Genomic DNA, 18,466 nt, shown 5'->3' on the forward strand with positions numbered 1-18,466 from the left:
CAAAGTTTTCAACCTTTTTGCAGGCCTAAGATGCATTTTAAGGCCTTTTTTGCCTGCTAACATATTCTGAACGTTCACGGGTGTAGGATGCATTTTCCGTGCCCAAAATATTTTTTGGAAATTCAGTCGTCTAGGATGCGGGTTAATGCCCCTTTCAGGCTGCAAATGTTTTTGGGACATTCAGAGCTCTCTGACACAGTTTTTGGGCCACAAACATTTTCTGGACTTTAGGGGGTCTAGGATGTCTGTAAAGCTCTTTTTTGGGCCTCCAAAGTTTTCAACTTTTTTGCAGGCCTTAGAGGCATTTTAAGGGCTTTTTTGGCTGCTAACATATACTGAACGTTCAGGGGTATAGGATTCATTTTTTCGTTCCCAATATATTTTTGGGATTTTCAGTGGTCTAGGATGCGGGTTAATGCCCCTTTCAGGCTGCAAATGTTTTTGGGACATTCAGAGCTCTCTGACACAGTTTTTGGGCCACCAATAATTTCTGGACTTTAGGGGCTCTAGGATGCCTGTAAACCCCTTTTTTGGGCATCCAAAGTTTTCAACCTTTTTGCAGGCCTAAGATGCATTTTAAGGCCTTTTTTCCCTGCTAACATATTCTGAACGTTCACGGGTGTAGGATGCATTTTCCGTGCCCAAAATATTTTTGGGAAATTCAGTCGTCTAGGATGCGGGTTAATGCCCCTTTCAGGCTGCAAATGTTTTTGGGACATTCAGAGCTCTCTGACACAGTTTTTGGGCCACAAACATTTTCTGGACTTTAGGGGGTCTAGGATGTCTGTAAAGCCCTTTTTTGGGCCTCCAAAGTTTTCAATGTTTTTACAGGCCTTAGATGCATTTTAAGGGCTTTTTTGGCTGCTAACATATACTGAACATTCAAGGGTATAGGATTCATTTTTTCGTCCCCAATATATTTTTGGGATTTTCAGTGGTCGAGGATGCGGGTTAATGCCCCTTTCAGGCTGCAAATGTTTTTGGGACATTCAGAGCTCTCTGACACAGTTTTTGGGCCACCAACATTTTCTGGACTTTAGGGGGTCTAGGATGCCTGTAAACCCCTTTTTTGGGCCTTCAAAGTTTTCAACTTTTTTGCAGGCCTAAGATGCATTTTAAGGCCTTTTTTGCCTGCTAACATATTCTGAAAGTTCACGGGTGTAGGATGCATTTTCCGTGCCCAAAATATTTTTGGGAAATTCAGTGGTCTAGGATGCGGGTTAATGCCCCTTTCAGGCTGCAAATGTTTTTTGGACATTCAGAGCTCTCTGACACAGTTTTTTGGGCCACCAACATTTTCTGGACTTTAGGGGGTCTAGGATGCCTGTAAACCCCTTTTTTGGGCCTTCAAAGTTTTCAACCTTTTTGCAGGCCTAAGATGCATTTTAAGGCCTTTTTTGCCTGCTAACATATTCTGAACGTTCACGGGTGTAGGATGCATTTTCCGTGCCCAAAATATTTTTGGGATTTTCAGTGGTCTAGGATGCGGGTTAATGCCCCTTTCAGGCTGCAAATGTTTTTGGGACATTCAGAGCTCACTGACACAGTTTTTGGGCCACAAACATTTTCTGGACTTTAGGGGGTCTAGGATGTCTGTAAAGCCCTTTTTTGGGCCTCCAAAGTTTTCAACTTTTTTGCAGGCCTTAGAGGCATTTTACGGGCTTTTTTGGCTGCTAACATAAACTGAACGTTCATGGGTATAGGATTCATTTTTTCGTTCCCAATATATTTTTGGGATTTTCAGTGATCTAGGATGCGGGTTAACGCCCCTTTCAGGCTGCAAATGTTTTTGGGTCATTCAGAGCTCTCTGACAGTTTTTGGGCCACCAACCTTTTCTGGACTTTAGGGGGTCTAGGATGTCTGTAAACCCCTTTTTTGGGCCTGCAAAGTTTTCAACCTTTTTGCAGGCCTAAGATGCATTTTAAGGCCTTTTTTGCCTGCTAACATATTCTGAACGTTCACGGGTGTAGGATGCATTTTCCGTGCCCAAAATATTTTTGGGAAATTCAGTCGTCTAGGATGCGGGTTAATGCCCCTTTCAGGCTGCAAATGTTTTTGGGACATTCAGAGCTCTCTGACACAGTTTTTGGGCCACAAACATTTTCTGGACTTTAGGGGGTCTAGGATGTCTGTAAAGCCCTTTTTTGGGCCTCCAAAGTTTTCAATGTTTTTACAGGCCTTAGATGCATTTTAAGGGCTTTTTTGGCTGCTAACATATACTGAACGTTCAAGGGTATAGGATTCATTTTTTCGTCCCCAATATATTTTTGGGATTTTCAGTGGTCTAGGATGCGGGTTAATGCCCCTTTCAGGCTGCAAATGTTTTTGGGACATTCAGAGCTCTCTGACACAGTTTTTGGGCCACCAACATTTTCTGGACTTTAGGGGGTCTAGGATGCCTGTAAACCCCTTTTTTGGGCCTTCAAAGTTTTCAACTTTTTTGCAGGCCTAAGATGCATTTTAAGGCCTTTTTTGCCTGCTAACATATTCTGAAAGTTCACGGGTGTAGGATGCATTTTCCGTGCCCAAAATATTTTTGGGAAATTCAGTCGTCTAGGATGCGGGTTAATGCCCCTTTCAGGCTGCAAATGTTTTTGGGACATTCAGAGCTCTCTGACACAGTTTTTGGGCCACAAACATTTTCTGGACTTTAGGGGGTCTAGGATGTCTGTAAAGCCCTTTTTTGGGCCTCCAAAGTTTTCAACTTTTTTGCAGGCCTTAGAGGCATTTTAAGGGCTTTTTTGGCTGCTAACATATACTGAACGTTCAAGGTGTAGGATGCATTTTTTCGTTCCCAATATATTTTTGGGATTTTCAGTGGTCTAGGATGCGGGTTAATGCCCCTTTTAGGCTGCAAATGTTTTTGGGACGTTCAGAGCTCTCTGACACAGTTTTTGGGCCACCAACATTTTCTGGACTTTAGGGGGTCTAGGATGCTTGTAAACCCCTTTTTTGGGCCTTCAAAGTTTTCAACCTTTTTGCAGGCCTAAGATGCATTTTAAGGCCTTTTTGGGCTGCTAACATATACTGAACTTTCAGGGTGTAGGATGCATTTTCCGTGCCCAAAATATTTTTGGGAAATTCAGTGGTCTAGGATGCTGGTTAATGCCCCTTTCAAGCTGCAAATGTTTTTGGGTCATTCAGAGCTCTCTGACAGTTTTTGGGCCACCAACATTTTCTGGACTTTAGGGGGTCTAGGATGTCTGTAAACCCCTTTTTTGGGCCTCCAAAGATTTCAACCTTTTTGCAGGCCTTAGATGCATTTTCAGGGCTTTTTTGGCTGCTAACATATACTGAACGTTCAGGGTGTAGGATGCATTTCCCGTGCCCAAAATATTTTTGGGAAATTCAGTGGTCTAGGATGCGGGTTAATGCCCCTTTCAGGCTGCAAATGTTTTTGGGACATTCAGAGCTCTCTGGCACAGTTTCTGGGCCACCAACATTTTCTGGACTTTAGGGGGGCTAGGATGCCTGTAAACCCCTTTTTTGGGCCTTCAAAGTTTTCAACCTTTTTGCAGGCCTACGATGCATTTTAAGGCCTTTTTTTGGGCTGCTATCATATTCTGAACTTTCAGGGGTGTAGGATGCATTTTTCGTGCCCAAAATATTTTTGAGAATTACAGTGGTCTAGGATGCTGGTTAATGCCCCTTTCAAGCTGCAAATGTTTTTGGGGTCATTCAGAGCTCTCTGACAGTTTTTGGGCCACCAACATTTTCTGGACTTTAGGGGGTCTAGGATGTCTGTAAACCCCTTTTTTGGGCCTCCAAAGTTTTCAACCTTTTTGCAGGCCTAAGATGCATTTTAAGGCCTTTTTTGCCTGCTAACATATTCTGAACGTTCACGGGTGTAGGATGCATTTTCCGTGCCCAAAATATTTTTGGGAAATTCAGTCATCTAGGATACGGGTTAATGCCCCTTTCAGGCTGCAAATGTTTTTGGGACATTCAGAGCTCTCTGGCACAGTTTTTGGCCCACCAACCTTTTCTGGACTTTAGGGGGTCTAGGATGTCTGTAAACCCCTTTTTTGGGCCTGCAAAGTTTTCAACCTTTTTGCAGGCCTAAGATGCATTTTAAGGCCTTTTTTGCCTGCTAACATATTCTGAACGTTCACGGGTGTAGGATGCATTTTCCGTGCCCAAAATATTTTTGGGAAATTCAGTCGTCTAGGATGCGGGTTAATGCCCCTTTCAGGCTGCAAATGTTTTTGGGACATTCAGAGCTCTCTGACACAGTTTTTGGGCCACAAACATTTTCTGGACTTTAGGGGGTCTAGGATGTCTGTAAAGCCCTTTTTTGGGCCTCCAAAGTTTTCAATGTTTTTACAGGCCTTAGATGCATTTTAAGGGCTTTTTTGGCTGCTAACATATACTGAACGTTCAAGGGTATAGGATTCATTTTTTCGTCCCCAATATATTTTTGGGATTTTCAGTGGTCTAGGATGCGGGTTAATGCCCCTTTCAGGCTGCAAATGTTTTTGGGACATTCAGAGCTCTCTGACACAGTTTTTGGGCCACCAACATTTTCTGGACTTTAGGGGGTCTAGGATGCCTGTAAACCCCTTTTTTGGGCCTTCAAAGTTTTCAACTTTTTTGCAGGCCTAAGATGCATTTTAAGGCCTTTTTTGCCTGCTAACATATTCTGAAAGTTCACGGGTGTAGGATGCATTTTCCGTGCCCAAAATATTTTTGGGAAATTCAGTCGTCTAGGATGCGGGTTAATGCCCCTTTCAGGCTGCAAATGTTTTTGGGACATTCAGAGCTCTCTGACACAGTTTTTGGGCCACAAACATTTTCTGGACTTTAGGGGGTCTAGGATGTCTGTAAAGCCCTTTTTTGGGCCTCCAAAGTTTTCAACTTTTTTGCAGGCCTTAGAGGCATTTTAAGGGCTTTTTTGGCTGCTAACATATACTGAACGTTCAGGGGTATAGGATTCATTTTTTCGTTCCCAATATATTTTTGGGATTTTCAGTGGTCTAGGATGCGGGTTAATGCCCCTTTCAGGCTGCAAATGTTTTTGGGACGTTCAGAGCTCTCTGACACAGTTTTTGGGCCACCAATATTTTCTGGACTTTAGGGGCTCTAGGATGCCTGTAAACCCCTTTTTTGGGCATCCAAAGTTTTCAACCTTTTTGCAGGCCTAAGATGCATTTTAAGGCCTTTTTGGGCTGCTAACATATACTGAACTTTCAAGGTGTAGGATGCATTTTACGTGCCCAAAATATTTTTGGGAAATTCAGTGGTCTAGGATGCGGGTTAATGCCCCTTTTAGGCTGCAAATGTTTTTGGGACATTCAGAGCTCTCTGACACAGTTTTTGGGCCACCAACTTTTTCTGGACTTTAGGGGGTCTAGGATGCTTGTAAACCCCTTTTTTGGGCCTTCAAAGTTTTCAACCTTTTTGCAGGCCTAAGATGCATTTTAAGGCCTTTTTGGGCTGCTAACATATACTGAACTTTCAGGGTGTAGGATGCATTTTCCGTGCCCAAAATATTTTTGGGAAATTCAGTGGTCTAGGATGCTGGTTAATGCCCCTTTCAAGCTGCAAATGTTTTTGGGTCATTCAGAGCTCTCTGACAGTTTTTGGGCCACCAACATTTTCTGGACTTTAGGGGGTCTAGGATGTCTGTAAACCCCTTTTTTGGGCCTCCAAAGATTTCAACCTTTTTGCAGGCCTTAGATGCATTTTCAGGGCTTTTTTGGCTGCTAACATATACTGAACGTTCAGGGTGTAGGATGCATTTCCCGTGCCCAAAATATTTTTGGGAAATTCAGTGGTCTAGGATGCGGGTTAATGCCCCTTTCAGGCTGCAAATGTTTTTGGGACATTCAGAGCTCTCTGGCACAGTTTCTGGGCCACCAACATTTTCTGGACTTTAGGGGGGCTAGGATGCCTGTAAACCCCTTTTTTGGGCCTTCAAAGTTTTCAACCTTTTTGCAGGCCTACGATGCATTTTAAGGCCTTTTTTTGGGCTGCTATCATATTCTGAACTTTCAGGGGTGTAGGATGCATTTTTCGTGCCCAAAATATTTTTGAGAATTACAGTGGTCTAGGATGCTGGTTAATGCCCCTTTCAGGCTGCAAATGTTTTTGGGACATTCAGAGCTCTCTGGCACAGTTTTTGGCCCACCAACATTTTCTGGACTTTAGGGGGGCTAGGATGCCTGTAAACCCCTTTTTTGGGCCTTCAAAGTTTTCAACCTTTTTGCAGGCCTAAGATGCATTTTAAGGCCTTTTTTGCCTGCTAACATATTCTGAACGTTCACGGGTGTAGGATGCATTTTCCGTGCCCAAAATATTTTTTGGAAATTCAGTCGTCTAGGATGCGGGTTAATGCCCCTTTCAGGCTGCAAATGTTTTTGGGACATTCAGAGCTCTCTGACACAGTTTTTGGGCCACAAACATTTTCTGGACTTTAGGGGGTCTAGGATGTCTGTAAAGCCCTTTTTTGGGCCTCCAAAGTTTTCAACTTTTTTGCAGGCCTTAGAGGCATTTTAAGGGCTTTTTTGGCTGCTAACATATACTGAACGTTCAGGGGTATAGGATTCATTTTTTCGTTCCCAATATATTTTTGGGATTTTCAGTGGTCTAGGATGCGGGTTAATGCCCCTTTCAGGCTGCAAATGTTTTTGGGACATTCAGAGCTCTCTGACACAGTTTTTGGGCCACCAACAATTTCTGGACTTTAGGGGCTCTAGGATGCCTGTAAACCCCTTTTTTGGGCATCCAAAGTTTTCAACCTTTTTGCAGGCCTAAGATGCATTTTAAGGCCTTTTTGGGCTGCTAACATATTCTGAAAGTTCACGGGTGTAGGATGCATTTTCCGTGCCCAAAATATTTTTGGGAAATTCAGTGGTCTAGGATGCGGGTTAATGCCCCTTTCAGGCTGCAAATGTTTTTTGGACATTCAGAGCTCTCTGACACAGTTTTTTGGGCCACCAACATTTTCTGGACTTTAGGGGGTCTAGGATGCCTGTAAACCCCTTTTTTGGGCCTGCAAAGTTTTCAACCTTTTTGCAGGCCTAAGATGCATTTTAAGGCCTTTTTTGCCTGCTAACATATTCTGAACGTTCACGGGTGTAGGATGCATTTTCCGTGCCCAAAATATTTTTGGGAAATTCAGTCGTCTAGGATGCGGGTTAATGCCCCTTTCAGGCTGCAAATGTTTTTGGGACATTCAGAGCTCACTGACACAGTTTTTGGGCCACAAACATTTTCTGGACTTTAGGGGGGCTAGGATGTCTGTAAAGCCCTTTTTTGGGCCTCCAAAGTTTTCAACTTTTTTGCAGGCCTTAGAGGCATTTTACGGGCTTTTTTGGCTGCTAACATAAACTGAACGTTCAGGGGTATAGGATTCATTTTTTCGTTCCCAATATATTTTTGGGATTTTCAGTGATCTAGGATGCGGGTTAACGCCCCTTTCAGGCTGCAAATGTTTTTGGGTCATTCAGAGCTCTCTGACAGTTTTTGGGCCACCAACCTTTTCTGGACTTTAGGGGGTCTAGGATGTCTGTAAACCCCTTTTTTGGGCCTGCAAAGTTTTCAACCTTTTTGCAGGCCTAAGATGCATTTTAAGGCCTTTTTTGCCTGCTAACATATTCTGAACGTTCACGGGTGTAGGATGCATTTTCCGTGCCCAAAATATTTTTGGGAAATTCAGTCGTCTAGGATGCGGGTTAATGCCCCTTTCAGGCTGCAAATGTTTTTGGGACATTCAGAGCTCTCTGACACAGTTTTTGGGCCACAAACATTTTCTGGACTTTAGGGGGTCTAGGATGTCTGTAAAGCCCTTTTTTGGGCCTCCAAAGTTTTCAATGTTTTTACAGGCCTTAGATGCATTTTAAGGGCTTTTTTGGCTGTTAACATATACTGAACGTTCAAGGGTATAGGATTCTATTTTTCGTCCCCAATATATTTTTGGGATTTTCAGTGGTCTAGGATGCGGGTTAATGCCCCTTTCAGGCTGCAAATGTTTTTGGGACGTTCAGAGCTCTCTGACACAGTTTTTGGGCCACCAATATTTTCTGGACTTTAGGGGCTCTAGGATGCCTGTAAACCCCTTTTTTGGGCATCCAAAGTTTTCAACCTTTTTGCAGGCCTAAGATGCATTTTAAGGCCTTTTTGGGCTGCTAACATATACTGAACGTTCAAGGGTATAGGATTCATTTTTTCGTCCCCAATATATTTTTGGGATTTTCAGTGGTCTAGGATGCGGGTTAATGCCCCTTTCAGGCTGCAAATGTTTTTGGGACATTCAGAGCTCTCTGACACAGTTTTTGGGCCACCAACATTTTCTGGACTTTAGGGGGTCTAGGATGCCTGTAAACCCCTTTTTTGGGCCTTCAAAGTTTTCAACTTTTTTGCAGGCCTAAGATGCATTTTAAGGCCTTTTTTGGGCTGCTAACATATTCTGAACGTTCACGGGTGTAGGATGCATTTTCCGTGCCCAAAATATTTTTGGGAAATTCAGTCGTCTAGGATGCGGGTTAATGCCCCTTTCAGGTTGCAAATGTTTTTGGGACATTCAGAGCTCTCTGACACAGTTTTTGGGCCACAAACATTTTCTGGACTTTAGGGGGTCTAGGATGTCTGTAAAGCCCTTTTTTGGGCCTCCAAAGTTTTCAACTTTTTTGCAGGCCTTAGAGGCATTTTAAGGGCTTTTTTGGCTGCTAACATATACTGAACGTTCAGGGGTATAGGATTCATTTTTTCGTTCCCAATATATTTTTGGGATTTTCAGTGGTCTAGGATGCGGGTTAATGCCCCTTTCAGGCTGCAAATGTTTTTGGGACGTTCAGAGCTCTCTGACACAGTTTTTGGGCCACCAATATTTTCTGGACTTTAGGGGCTCTAGGATGCCTGTAAACCCCTTTTTTGGGCATCCAAAGTTTTCAACCTTTTTGCAGGCCTAAGATGCATTTTAAGGCCTTTTTGGGCTGCTAACATATACTGAACTTTCAGGGTGTAGGATGCATTTTCCGTGCACAAAATATTTTTGGGAAATTCAGTGGTCTAGGATGAGGGTTAATGCCCCTTTTAGGCTGCAAATGTTTTTGGGACATTCAGAGCTCTCTGACACAGTTTTTGGGCCACCAACATTTTCTGGACTTTAGGGGGTCTAGGATGCTTGTAAACCCCTTTTTTGGGCCTTCAAAGTTTTCAACCTTTTTGCAGGCCTAAGAAGCATTTTAAGGCCTTTTTTGGGCTGCTAACATATTCTGAACGTTCACGAGTGTAGGATGCATTTTCCGTGCCCAAAATATTTTTGGGAAATTCAGTCGTCTAGGATGCAGGTTAATGCCCCTTTCAGGCTGCAAATGTTTTTGGGACATTCAGAGCTCTCTGACACAGTTTTTGGGCCACCAATATTTTCTGGACTTTAGGGGCTCTAGGATGCCTGTAAACCCCTTTTTTGGGCATCCAAAGTTTTCAACCTTTTTGCAGGCCTAAGATGCATTTTAAGGCCTTTTTGGGCTGCTAACATATACTGAACTTTCAGGGTGTAGGATGCATTTTCCGTGCACAAAATATTTTTGGGAAATTCAGTGGTCTAGGATGAGGGTTAATGCCCCTTTTAGGCTGCAAATGTTTTTGGGACATTCAGAGCTCTCTGACACAGTTTTGGGCCACCAACATTTTCTGGACTTTAGGGGGTCTAGGATGCTTGTAAACCCCTTTTTTGGGCCTTCAAAGTTTTCAACCTTTTTGCAGGCCTAAGATGCATTTTAAGGCCTTTTTTTGGGCTGCTATCATATTCTGAATTTTCAGGGGTGTAGGATGCATTTTTCGTGCCCAAAATATTTTTGAGAATTTCAGTGGTCTAGGATGCGGGTTAATGCCCCTTTCAAGCTGCAAATGTTTTTTGGTCATTCAGAGCTCTCTGACAGTTTTTGGGCCACCAACATCTTCTGGACTTTAGGGGGTCTAGGATGTCTGTAAACCCCTTTTTTGGGCCTCCAAAGTTTTCAACCTTTTTGCAGGCATAAGATGCATTTTAAGGCCTTTTTTGCCTGCTAACATATTCTGAAAGTTCACGGGTGTAGGATGCATTTTCCGTGCCCAAAACATTTTTGGGAAATTCAGTCGTCTAGGATGCAGGTTAATGCCCCTTTCAGGCTGCAAATGTTTTTGGGACATTCAGAGCTCTCTGACACAGTTTTTGGGCCACAAACATTTTCTGGACTTTAGGGGGTCTAGGATGTCTGTAAAGCCCTTTTTTGGGCCTCCAAAGTTTTCAACCTTTTTGCAGGCCTTAGATGCATTTTCAGGGCTTTTTTGGCTGCTAACATATACTGAACGTTCAAGGGTATAGGATTCATTTTTTCGTTCCCAAAATATTTTTGGGAAATTCAGTGGTCTAGGATGCGGGTTAATGCCCCTTTCAGGCTGCAAATGTTTTTGGGACATTCAGAGCTCTCTGACACAGTTTTTGGGCCACCAATATTTTCTGGACTTTAGGGGCTCTAGGATGCCTGTAAACCCCTTTTTTGGGCATCCAAAGTTTTCAACTTTTTTGCAGGCCTAAGATGCATTTTAAGGGCTTTTTTGGCTGCTAACATATACTGAACGTTCAGGGGTATAGGATTCATTTTTTTGTTCCCAATATATTTTTGGGATTTTCAGTGGTCTAGGATGCGGGTTAATGCCCCTTTCAGGCTGCAAATGTTTTTGGGACATTCAGAGCTCTCTGACACAGTTTTTGGGCCACCAATATTTTCTGGACTTTAGGGGCTCTAGGATGCCTGTAAACCCCTTTTTTGGGCCTTCAAAGTTTTCAACCTTTTTGCAGGCCTAAGATGCATTTTAAGGCCTTTTTGGGCTGCTAACATATACTGAACTTTCAGGGTGTAGGATGCATTTTCCGTGCACAAAATATTTTTGGGAAATTCAGTGGTCTAGGATGAGGGTTAATGCCCCTTTTAGGCTGCAAATGTTTTTGGGACATTCAGAGCTCTCTGACACAGTTTTGGGCCACCAACATTTTCTGGACTTTAGGGGGTCTAGGATGCTTGTAAACCCCTTTTTTGGGCCTTCAAAGTTTTCAACCTTTTTGCAGGCCTAAGATGCATTTTAAGGCCTTTTTTTGGGCTGCTATCATATTCTGAATTTTCAGGGGTGTAGGATGCATTTTTCGTGCCCAAAATATTTTTGAGAATTTCAGTGGTCTAGGATGCGGGTTAATGCCCCTTTCAAGCTGCAAATGTTTTTTGGTCATTCAGAGCTCTCTGAGAGTTTTTGGGCCACCAACATCTTCTGGACTTTAGGGGGTCTAGGATGTCTGTAAACCCTTTTTTGGACCTCCAAAGTTTTCAACCTTTTTGCAGGCATAAGATGCATTTTAAGGCCTTTTTTGCCTGCTAACATATTCTGAAAGTTCACGGGTGTAGGATGCATTTTCCGTGCCCAAAATATTTTTGGGAAATTCAGTCGTCTAGGATGCAGGTTAATGCCCCTTTCAGGCTGCAAATGTTTTTGGGACATTCAGAGCTCTCTGACACAGTTTTTGGGCCACAAACATTTTCTGGACTTTAGGGGGTCTAGGATGTCTGTAAAGCCCTTTTTTGGGCCTCCAAAGTTTTCAACCTTTTTGCAGGCCTCAGATGCATTTTCAGGGCTTTTTTGGCTGCTAACATATACTGAACGTTCAAGGGTATAGGAATCATTTTTTCGTTCCCAAAATATTTTTGGGAAATTCAGTGGTCTAGGATGCGGGTTAATGCCCCTTTCAGGCTGCAAATGTTTTTGGGACATTCAGAGCTCTCTGACACAGTTTTTGGGCCACCAATATTTTCTGGACTTTAGGGGCTCTAGGATGCCTGTAAACCCCTTTTTTGGGCATCCAAAGTTTTCAACCTTTTTGCAGGCCTAAGATGCATTTTAAGGCCTTTTTGGGCTGCTAACATATACTGAACGTTCAAGGGTATAGGATTCATTTTTTCGTCCCCAATATATTTTTGGGATTTTCAGTGGTCTAGGATGCGGGTTAATGCCCCTTTCAGGCTGCAAATGTTTTTGGGACATTCAGAGCTCTCTGACACAGTTTTTGGGCCACCAACATTTTCTGGACTTTAGGGGCTCTAGGATGCCTGTAAACCCCTTTTTTGGGCATCCAAAGTTTTCAACCTTTTTGCAGGCCTAAGATGCATTTTAAGGCCTTTTTGGGCTGCTAACATATACTGAACTTTCAAGGTGTAGGATGCATTTTACGTGCCCAAAATATTTTTGGGAAATTCAGTGGTCTAGGATGCGGGTTAATGCCCCTTTTAGGCTGCAAATGTTTTTGGGACATTCAGAGCTCTCTGACACAGTTTTTGGGCCACCAACATTTTCTGGACGTTAGGGGGTCTAGGATGCTTGTAAACCCCTTTTTTGGGCCTTCAAAGTTTTCAACCTTTTTGCAGGCCTAAGAAGCATTTTAAGGCCTTTTTTGGGCTGCTAACATATTCTGAACGTTCACGGGTGTAGGATGCATTTTCCGTGCCCAAAATATTTTTGGGAAATTCAGTCGTCTAGGATGCGGGTTAATGCCCCTTTCAGGCTGCAAATGTTTTTGGGACATTCAGAGCTCTCTGACACAGTTTTTGGGCCACCAATATTTTCTGGACTTTAGGGGCTCTAGGATGCCTGTAAACCCCTTTTTTGGGCATCCAAAGTTTTCAACCTTTTTGCAGGCCTAAGATGCATTTTAAGGCCTTTTTGGGCTGCTAACATATACTGAACGTTCAAGGGTATAGGATTCATTTTTTCGTCCCCAATATATTTTTGGGATTTTCAGTGGTCTAGGATGCGGGTTAATGCCCCTTTTAGGCTGCAAATGTTTTTGGGACATTCAGAGCTCTCTGACACAGTTTTTGGGCCACCAACATTTTCTGGACTTTAGGGGGTCTAGGATGCTTGTAAACCCCTTTTTTGGGCCTTCAAAGTTTTCAAACTTTTTGCAGGCCTAAGAAGCATTTTAAGGCCTTTTTTGGGCTGCTAACATATTCTGAACGTTCACGGGTGTAGGATGCATTTTCCGTGCCCAAAATATTTTTGGGAAATTCAGTCGTCTAGGATGCGGGCTAATGCCCCTTTCAGGCTGCAAATGTTTTTGGGACATTCAGAGCTCTCTGACACAGTTTTTGGGCCACAAACATTTTCTGGACTTTAGGGGGTCTAGGATGTCTGTAAAGCCCATTTTTTGGGCCTCCAAAGTTTTCAACTTTTTTGCAGGCCTAAGATGCATTTTAAGGGCTTTTTTGGCTGCTAACATATACTGAACGTTCAGGGGTATAGGATGCATTTTCCGTTGCCAAAATATTTTTGGGAAATTCAGTCGTCTAGGATGCGGGTTAATGCCCCTTTCAGGCTGCAAATGTTTTTGGGACATTCAGAGCTCTCTGACACAGTTTTTGGGCCACAAACATTTTCTGGACTTTAGGGGGTCTAGGATGTCTGTAAAGCCCATTTTTTGGGCCTCCAAAGTTTTCAACTTTTTTGCAGGCCTAAGATGCATTTTAAGGGCTTTTTTGGCTGCTAACATATACTGAACGTTCAGGGGTATAGGATTCATTTTTTTGTTCCCAATATATTTTTGGGATTTTCAGTGGTCTAGGATGCGGGTTAATGCCCCTTTCAGGCTGCAAATGTTTTTGGGACATTCAGAGCTCTCTGACACAGTTTTTGGGCCACCAATATTTTCTGGACTTTAGGGGCTCTAGGATGCCTGTAAACCCCTTTTTTGGGCATCCAAAGTTTTCAACCTTTTTGCAGGCCTAAGATGCATTTTAAGGCATTTTTGGGCTGCTAACATATACTGAACTTTCAGGGTGTAGGATGCATTTTCCGTGCACAAAATATTTTTGGGTAATTCAGTGGTCTAGGATGAGGGTTAATGCCCCTTTTAGGCTGCAAATGTTTTTGGGACATTCAGAGCTCTCTGACACAGTTTTGGGCCACCAACATTTTCTGGACTTTAGGGGGTCTAGGATGCTTGTAAACCCCTTTTTTGGGCCTTCAAAGTTTTCAACCTTTTTGCAGGCCTAAGAAGCATTTTAAGGCCTTTTTTGGGCTGCTAACATATTCTGAACGTTCACGGGTGTAGGATGCATTTTCCGTGCCCAAAATATTTTTGGGAAATTCAGTCGTCTAGGATGCAGGTTAATGCCCCTTTCAGGCTGCAAATGTTTTTGGGACATTCAGAGCTCTCTGACACAGTTTTTGGGCCACCAATATTTTCTGGACTTTAGGGGCTCTAGGATGCCTGTAAACCCCTTTTTTGGGCATCCAAAGTTTTCAACCTTTTTGCAGGCCTAAGATGCATTTTAAGGCCTTTTTGGGCTGCTAACATATACTGAACTTTCAGGGTGTAGGATGCATTTTCCGTGCACAAAATATTTTTGGGAAATTCAGTGGTCTAGGATGAGGGTTAATGCCCCTTTTAGGCTGCAAATGTTTTTGGGACATTCAGAGCTCTCTGACACAGTTTTGGGCCACCAACATTTTCTGGACTTTAGGGGGTCTAGGATGCTTGTAAACCCCTTTTTTGGGCCTTCAAAGTTTTCAACCTTTTTGCAGGCCTAAGATGCATTTTAAGGCCTTTTTTTGGGCTGCTATCATATTCTGAATTTTCAGGGGTGTAGGATGCATTTTTCGTGCCCAAAATATTTTTGAGAATTTCAGTGGTCTAGGATGCGGGTTAATGCCCCTTTCAAGCTGCAAATGTTTTTTGGTCATTCAGAGCTCTCTGACAGTTTTTGGGCCACCAACATCTTCTGGACTTTAGGGGGTCTAGGATGTCTGTAAACCCCTTTTTTGGGCCTCCAAAGTTTTCAACCTTTTTGCAGGCATAAGATGCATTTTAAGGCCTTTTTTGCCTGCTAACATATTCTGAAAGTTCACGGGTGTAGGATGCATTTTCCGTTCCCAAAATATTTTTGGGAAATTCAGTCGTCTAGGATGCAGGTTAATGCCCCTTTCAGGCTGCAAATGTTTTTGGGACATTCAGAGCTCTCTGACACAGTTTTTGGGCCACAAACATTTTCTGGACTTTAGGGGGTCTAGGATGTCTGTAAAGCCCTTTTTTGGGCCTCCAAAGTTTTCAACCTTTTTGCAGGCCTTAGATGCATTTTCAGGGCTTTTTTGGCTGCTAACATATACTGAACGTTCAAGGGTATAGGATTCATTTTTTCGTTCCCAAAATATTTTTGGGAAATTCAGTGGTCTAGGATGCGGGTTAATGCCCCTTTCAGGCTGCAAATGTTTTTGGGACATTCAGAGCTCTCTGACACAGTTTTTGGGCCACCAATATTTTCTGGACTTTAGGGGCTCTAGGATGCCTGTAAACCCCTTTTTTGGGCATCCAAAGTTTTCAACCTTTTTGCAGGCCTAAGATGCATTTTAAGGCCTTTTTGGGCTGCTAACATATACTGAACGTTCAAGGGTATAGGATTCATTTTTTCGTCCCCAATATATTTTTGGGATTTTCAGTGGTCTAGGATGCGGGTTAATGCCCCTTTCAGGCTGCAAATGTTTTTGGGACATTCAGAGCTCTCTGACACAGTTTTTGGGCCACCAACATTTTCTGGACTTTAGGGGGTCTAGGATGCCTGTAAACCCCTTTTTTGGGCCTTCAAAGTTTTCAACTTTTTTGCAGGCCTAAGATGCATTTTAAGGCCTTTTTTGCCTGCTAACATATTCTGAAAGTTCACGGGTGTAGGATGCATTTTCCGTGCCCAAAATATTTTTGGGAAATTCAGTCGTCTAGGATGCGGGTTAATGCCCCTTTCAGGCTGCAAATGTTTTTGGGACATTCAGAGCTCTCTGACACAGTTTTTGGGCCACAAACATTTTCTGGACTTTAGGGGGTCTAGGATGTCTGTAAAGCCCATTTTTTGGGCCTCCAAAGTTTTCAACTTTTTTGCAGGCCTAAGATGCATTTTAAAGGCCTTTTTGGCTGCTAACATATACTGAACGTTCAGGGGTATAGGATTCATTTTTTTGTTTCCAATATATTTTTGGGATTTTCAGTGGTCTAGGATGCGGGTTAATGCCCCTTTCAGGCTGCAAATGTTTTTGGGACATTCAGAGCTCTCTGACACAGTTTTTGGGCCACCAATATTTTCTGGACTTTAGGGGCTCTAGGATGCCTGTAAACCCCTTTTTTGGGCATCCAAAGTTTTCAACCTTTTTGCAGGCCTAAGATGCATTTTAAGGCCTTTTTGGGCTGCTAACATATAATGAACTTTCAGGGTGTAGGATGCATTTTCCGTGCACAAAATATTTTTGGGAAATTCAGTGGTCTAGGATGAGGGTTAATGCCCCTTTTAGGCTGCAAATGTTTTTGGGACATTCAGAGCTCTCTGACACAGTTTTGGGCCACCAACATTTTCTGGACTTTAGGGGGTCTAGGATGCTTGTAAACCCCTTTTTTGGGCCTTCAAAGTTTTCAACCTTTTTGCAGGCCTAAGAAGCATTTTAAGGCCTTTTTTGGGCTGCTAACATATTCTGAACGTTCACAGGTGTAGGATGCATTTTCCGTGCCCAAAATATTTTTGGGAAATTCAGTCGTCTAGGATGCAGGTTAATGCCCCTTTCAGGCTGCAAATGTTTTTGGGACATTCAGAGCTCTCTGACACAGTTTTTGGGCCACAAACATTTTCTGGACTTTAGGGGGTCTAGGATGCTTGTAAACCCCTTTTTTGGGCCTTCAAAGTTTTCAACCTTTTTGCAGGCCTAAGATGCATTTTAAGGCCTTTTCTTGGGCTGCTATCATATTCTGAATTTTCAGGGGTGTAGGATGCATTTTTCGTGCCCAAAATATTTTTGAGAATTTCAGTGGTCTAGGATGCGGGTTAATGCCCCTTTGAAGCTGCAAATGTTTTTGGGTTATTCAGAGCTCTCTGACAGTTTTTGGGCCACCAACATTTTCTGGACTTTAGGGGGTCTAGGATGTCTGTAAACCCCTTTTTTGGGCCTCCAAAGTTTTCAACCTTTTTGCAGGCCTAAGATGCATTTTAAGGCCTTTTTTGCCTGCTAACATATTCTGAACGTTCACGGGTGTAGGATGCATTTTCCGTGCCCAAAATATTTTTGGGAAATTCAGTCGTCTAGGATGCGGGTTCATGCCCCTTTCAGGCTGCAAATATTTTTGGGACATTCAGAGCTCTCTGACACAGTTTTTGGGCCACAAACATTTTCTGGACTTTAGGGGGTCTAGGATGTCTGTAAAGCCCTTTTTTGGGCCTCCAAAGTTTTCAACCTTTTTGCAGGCCTTAGATGCATTTTAAGGGCTTTTTTGGCTGCTAACATATACTGAACGTTCAAGGGTATAGGATTCATTTTTTCGTCCCCAATATATTTTTTGTATTTTCAGTGGTCTAGGATGCGGGTTAATGCCCCTTTCAGGCTGCAAATGTTTTTGGGACATTCAGAGCTCTCTGACACAGTTTTTGGGCCACCAATATTTTCTGGACTTTATTGGCTCTAGGATGCCTATGAACCCCTTTTTTGTGCATCCAAAGTTTTCAACCTTTTTGCAGGCCTAAGATGCATTTTAAGGCCTTTTTGGGGTGCTAACATATACTGAACTTTCAAAGAGCTCTGAATGTCCTAAAAACATTTGCAGCCTGAAAGGGGCATTAACCCGCATCCTAGACCACTGAATTTCCCAAAAATATTTTGGGCACGGAAAATGCATCCTACACCCTGAAACAGTTTTTGGGCCACCAACATTTTCTGGACTTTAGGGGGTCTAGGATGCCTGTAAACCCCTTTTTTGGGCCTTCAAAGTTTTCAACCTTTTTGCAGGCATAAGATGCATTTTAAGGCCTTTTTTGCCTGCTAACATATTCTGAACGTTCACGGGTGTAGGATGCATTTTCCGTGCCCAAAATAATTTTGGGAAATTCAGTCCTCTAGGATGCGGGTTCATGCCCCTTTCAGGCTGCAAATGTTTTTGGGACATTCAGAGCTCTCTGACACAGTTTTTGGGCCACAAATATTTTCTGGACTTTAGGGGGTCTAGGATGTCTGTAAAGCCCTTTTTTGGGCCTCCAAAGTTTTCAACCTTTTTGCAGGCCTTAGATGCATTTTCAGGGCTTTTTTGGCTGCTAACATATACTGAACGTTCAAGGGTATAGGATTCATTTTTTCGTTCCCAAAATATTTTTGGGAAATTCAGTGGTCTAGGATGCGGGTTAATGCCCCTTTCAGGCTGCAAATGTTTTTGGGACATTCAGAGCTCTCTGACACAGTTTTTGGGCCACCAATATTTTCTGGACTTTAGGGGCTCTAGGATGCCTGTAAACCCCTTTTTTGGGCATCCAAAGTTTTCAACCTTTTTGCAGGCCTAAGATGCATTTTAAGGCCTTTTTGGGCTGCTAGCATATACTGAACTTTCAGGGTGAAGGATGCATTTCCTGTGCCCAAAATATTTTTGGGAAATTCAGTGGTCTAGGATGCGGGTTAATGCCCCTTTCAGGCTGCAAA

The sequence above is a fragment of the Ambystoma mexicanum genome, chromosome 14 (genome assembly GCF_040938575.1).
Source record: "Ambystoma mexicanum isolate Mex_15411 chromosome 14, UKY_AmexF1_1, whole genome shotgun sequence".
Lineage (NCBI taxonomy): Eukaryota > Metazoa > Chordata > Amphibia > Caudata > Ambystomatidae > Ambystoma > Ambystoma mexicanum.